A 5,639-nucleotide genomic window follows, 5' to 3' on the forward strand; every position below is an offset into this window, starting at 1 on the left:
TATTCGTTGTTAACTTTGGTCCAATTGCAATTGCAGTTTGCAGCAATGTAATTACTGGATGGAATGCACATTTGGGGAGGCATATCTGGGAGGTTTCTTACACTGTCATCTAATGAGAGGAACTTTGAGTTGGCTTGTCATCGAACGAGAGGAACCTTGAGATGGCTGAGTTATGTGAGGTCCATAGGCCAAAATTTATAGTGCAGAAAGGATAGCTTGATCTGGGTCACTTTCTTCAGTTCCAGCCAGTCATCCTAATCCTGCGAGGGACTTAAATCCGGTATACCTTCTTTCTATAATGATTAGAGTTTTAACCAGCCGCAGGTTCTCATGGTATCACCCGTGATTTATGTTTGTGATTAAGGTTACCCATTGGCGAGCAGCTCTGACACATTTTCATTGAAAGGAAAGGGTCGTTGGTACTTCCATTCATATTTTTTGAAATTCTTATACTGGTGGCTACTCCATTTTCGGAGTTCTGAAATGGTTAAAAAACAATAGTCTTCTCAGATTATTATTAAAAAACAAAAGAAAATTCGAGCAGCGCATCTGTGTGGCGAGTTACTAATGAAGCACCTCCACCGTTAAAGAAGGCGCTATCAGCGAAACTCCCAGACATCGGTCTCGGCCTCCCATGAATCAGAAGAACAGCTAAGCGAGTTAATCCGGGATTATGGAGGCCATGGACGAAAACCAAAACACCATCCAAACTACTCCTACATACAACCATGAGCCCAAAAACACAGATCCGGAGAAGAAATGTACTAGAACCAATCCGACACCCAGCAAGAGAATTGGAGGGTGAGACACGGTGGAGGCTCAAGATCGATCTACGCCCGCAACGGAACCGGCGACGGCACAAGAATCAAATCCGCCCGGTTCTCTCGAAGGCGACGATGTGACAACAGGTATTCAGAAACGAAATCAAGAGGACAAGCAGAACGAAAAGAAAGACGGAAGAGATCAAGCAAGCAAGAAAGCAAGAGCCGCCGCAATCTGCACGCGCGAGGATGAGGCGCGTGGGGTTCTAGGTTTGGGAGTACCTAGAACTCATCTAGATGAGACATAATTTGGTCTCATTCACCTGGAAAACAAAAACGGATATAATCCACATCAACACACACGCATCTTATAGCACCACATCTAATAGCTATAAAAGATGAATGAGATCAAATTAGATCTCAAACTGCTAGGTTTAGGTCTCCGGCGGCTGCGGCGGCGAGGGGAGGGAGGATGTGACAATTGGTGCCGCGAACGCTTCGTATATAAAGGCGCCAGAAGGGTTTGTGCCGTGCGCAGCTGCCTGATGGGAACGGGCCGTGGTTCAAGCCCACGTACAAAGCATGGGCTGCAACGTGGACCAAGTGCCGATTTGCTCCTCTCGACTCCCTCCGTTTTTTTTTACGCAACGAGGGAGCTTTATCTCAACGTGGAGCTTTATCTCCGGGGAAAGATTTTAGGATGTTTCTTTCTACCACCGGTTTAGACCAGTTTTAGAAGCTTCTACACGTTTTTTCTTCTGTTTTCCTGTGTTTCTTCACTACTCTTTCTGTTCCTAAATATAAGCCCTTTTAGAAATTCAAATATGGACTACATACATATGGAGCAAAATGAGTGCATCTACACTTTAAAATACGTCTATATACATTTGCATATAGTCCGTATTGAAATCTCTAAATAGGGTTATATTTAGAAACGGAGGGGGTAGTTTTCTTTGATTTCTTTTCATTTATTTTCCACAACACGTGTCTAATTTTTGAAGGCATATTATATATTTTTGTAGGCACGTTGAAATTTTTTCTTAATACACGTTGAATATTTTTCAAATACATGATGTATATTTTTTTGAAACATATTTTGAATACATGTTAAATGAATTTCAAATACACGTTGAACAAAAAAATAATGCTTTGAAATAATTTTCTAAAAGTGCGCAAACATTTTCTTAAAATGTCACAAACATAATTTTGAAATGAGATAAGATTTATTAAAATGTTTTGAGTATTTTACTGAAATGTGTGAACAATTTTTTCAGCCACCCACAGTTTTGAAAAGTTGTGCGAAGAATTTTTTTACACTGTACTAAAAAATGCACTATGCACACTTTTAAAATTTTAATTAACATAATATTTGAATATACATATTCAGAAAATTTCTAGCTATAAACAAATAGGGAAAACTTGTAAAAGAAACGTTGTGGCGTGCATGATGTACGCGTGTGTTGACTTGGATTTAGCTGCACAGTGGAGGGAGAGCCGCGAGCGCGCGAGCTGCTGACATTGTTTGGATGGGCCCATGTGATATGCGCTTCAGACAAGCGCTTCTTCAAACTCACGTTAACCGCTTCCTCGAGAGTCGAGGCCTCCTGTTTGACACCCATTGGCACCAAATAATACAAGCACACCTGAAGCGAGCGCCAAATGGGTAGGCCCAGTTCAGATGAGCTCCACTTGAGCGATTTTTTTACCAACGGATTATTGGATATTTTTCTCTTTGGTTCTTTCATTTCGGTATTTTTTTTTAAAAAATGTTCGCTATGTGTTTTTAAAAAGTTTTGTGCGTATTGTAAATGCTGAGTATACATAGAAAAAGGTTCACTGTACATTACAAAAAGTTTCAGTTTGTATAAATAATATTCATCGCACTTTAAAAAAAGTTCACTATATATATAACAAAATATCAGCATATATTTTAAAATAGGTCAGTCCACAATAAAAAAATCATTTGTATTAAAAAATTATTCATAAAACAAATAAACAGAATTGAAATTAATCTGAATTCAGGTTTTTCGATGTTCAGCGTGAACGTAGCAACTGCCATTTAATGGCAACCACAGATCTATGCACATGAGGTGATGTGCATTCATGGTTAAGCGCGAATGCCTGGCTTTTTCCAATCAATCACCTATTGTTATCAAAACACAACACAACTAGCACGCAATCTTTTTGTCCCATTTTTTTTCCATATTTATCTTATAAGTCTATGTTCACATGCACGGTAACCTTTCAGGTTGTTTGGCCATGCCACCTTAAGTTTTTTGTAAAACTATTTTGGGTTAAAATGTTTCAGCTATTTTGGATTACATGGCAATTTTACTTGCTTTTCAGTTATGAACTAGCCATGGTACAAATTCTAGTTTTTACGAGTGAACAGATAGAGAAAAATAAATAAATTTACCATGACACCTTTATTATGTTTTATTCATTTTCCACTAAACCTATGGAATGAAAAAAATAATATAAATTTGCCATGTGTACCTTTGCTATGTTATTCTAGATTTGGCATCATGTGCACTACTGGCATGGCAAAACTTATACTTATGTGTTTTTTCCTACAATTGCCATGGCAAATCTACCATATTTTCCCTAAAAACTAGCACATTTTTCGTGCAATTGCCATGATCTATACAATAATTTTCAATACTTTTGCCATGTCACTTTGTACTATATTTTTTGTCATCTTTGAGTACTACTCACATGGCAAAACTTATAATTTTTCCCCTCCGCAATTGCCATGTCAATCAAGTTATTGTGTTTTCTCAAAATTTTCCATCTTTCCCAGAGAAAAAAAAATCCATATTTGCCATGTTCACATGAGTAAGTTAGCATGGCAATTTTGTTATTTTGATCATGTCAATTGTTTTAATTAGACCTTTGGTAGTTTTATTGTAGGCAGCATGTCAATTTTATTAATTAGACCATGGTAGTGTTATTTTATATAGCATGGCACTTTATTTAGTAAGACCATGGCAATTTATTAATTACACTATGGTATTTTTATTGTAGGTTGCATGACACATTTATTAGTTAGATGATGGCAATTTTACGATAGGTGTATACATGGGAATAACTACTTCCACGACAAATTACTTTTTTCATTTTCCATGTCATTTTTTTCTTGCCATGTCTTTTTTTGTACTAGACCATGATTCTTTTTGCCATTTCGCAGTTATAATGGATAATTCTTTTTGTAGGTATTTTTGTGTGTGGTAATTTTAATAAATACAATATGGCAAATGTATCAGGTAGTACATTGCATTTTTTTTATTTTTTTTCTGTTAACTATATTTTTAACACATAAATTCTTGATTTCTATGTTAATTTTATTCTAAATATTTTTCCATATTTTGTAGTAATTTCTTTTCCAAAAAATCATGTTTAGTTCATAGTTTTTTCTTCTTATGAAAGAATGTTTAGTACATAGTTGGGCCTGTTCCATCTGGCTAGTGCTAGCCAGGCCTGGGGATTGCGACTATGTCTCGCATCACGCGAGACAAGCTTCCGACTCGCTGAAGCGCCTTTCTAGTCATGTGAGCGTATGGGCCGGCCCAGTGCGCGGGAGGCCACTCCCTCATTTTTTACTGTTCCCTTTTTCACGTTTTTTGTTTTCTTTTTTGATTTTTTTTACTTTGTTTACACTTTCAAATATTCTAAACATATATATTACAATTTTTTTTGAATTTTTTTAGTCATTGCATTTGAGAAATGTTAAATGTATATAGAAAAATGTTTCTGGTGTATAGGAAAAATGTATACAAGAAAATATACAATGTGTGTGAAAAAATTTCATCATGTAATTAAAAACTATTAATCAAGCATTTGAAACAAACATTAAAAAATTATTTGAAAAATGTATACAAGAAAATATACAATGTGTGTGAAAAAATTTCATCATGTAAAAACTGTTAATCAAGCATTTGAAACAAACAGTAAGTAATTATTTGAAAAATGGCAATCAAATATTAAAAAATCATATTAACATTGTATTTAAAAAATGTGAATCAAGCATTTGAAAAATGTCAAATGTGTATAGAAAAATGTTGACCATGTATCTAAAAAATTAATCTAGTATTCAAAAAATTTTAACCAAGCATTTAAAAAAATATTGAATGTGTATAGAAAAATGTTGACCATGTATTGAAAAAACGTTAAACTTGTATTGGAAAAGTGTTTAAAATGTGTAGAAAAAATGTTGACCATCCATTAAAAATGTTAATCTTGTATTCAAAAAATGAGAAACGTGTATTAGATATATACCCAAAAATATACAATGTGTATGGAAAAAATTAGACATAAAAATATAGGTTTTCAAAAATTACTAATCATGTATTTCAAAAATATTAAACATGTATATAAAAATTATTTCTAATGCACACAACAAATGTGGAATTTATACTAAAAAAAGTTAACATGTGTTGAACAAAAAGAAAACCGATGAAAATTAACAAAAAGAAACAAAGAAAAATGATAAATAAAAGCAAAGGGGAAAACAAAGAAAAGAAAAAATGAAAACCCAAAGAAAACAGTGCAAAAGAATAAAATGGTGAAAACCGAGAGAGAAATAAAGACAAATGTTAATTATGTATTTGAAAAATGCTAAAGGTATATACAAAAAAACATTCCTGATGTTCTAAAAAAAATGTCTGCAAAAAGTATACATGTGTTGAAGAATAAAAGATAAACATGAGGGAAGACGGTGAACGAAAAAATTGAACAAAGAAACGAAGACAAACAATGAAGCCAATGAAAATAGAAAAAGAAACAAAAAAGTAGAAAGGAAGAAAAGAAAAGAAACCAGTAAAAAAACTGAGAAATAAACAAAGAGAAATTTGAAAAATAAACAAATAAAAGAAAATCAGT

General features: G+C 34.0%; 1 non-coding gene across 1 annotated transcript; it reads right to left on the reverse strand.

The window, feature by feature from the left end:
• Positions 1 to 547: 547 nt before the first annotated feature.
• LOC125549763 lies at positions 548 to 672 on the reverse strand. The gene has a single exon (XR_007301485.1). It is a non-coding gene; the product is annotated as a small nucleolar RNA snoR83 (small nucleolar RNA).
• Between the last annotated feature and the right edge of the window lie 4,967 nt (positions 673 to 5,639).

The sequence above is a fragment of the Triticum urartu genome, chromosome 3 (assembly GCF_003073215.2).
Source record: "Triticum urartu cultivar G1812 chromosome 3, Tu2.1, whole genome shotgun sequence".
In the NCBI taxonomy this organism is placed as follows: Eukaryota; Viridiplantae; Streptophyta; class Magnoliopsida; order Poales; family Poaceae; genus Triticum; species Triticum urartu.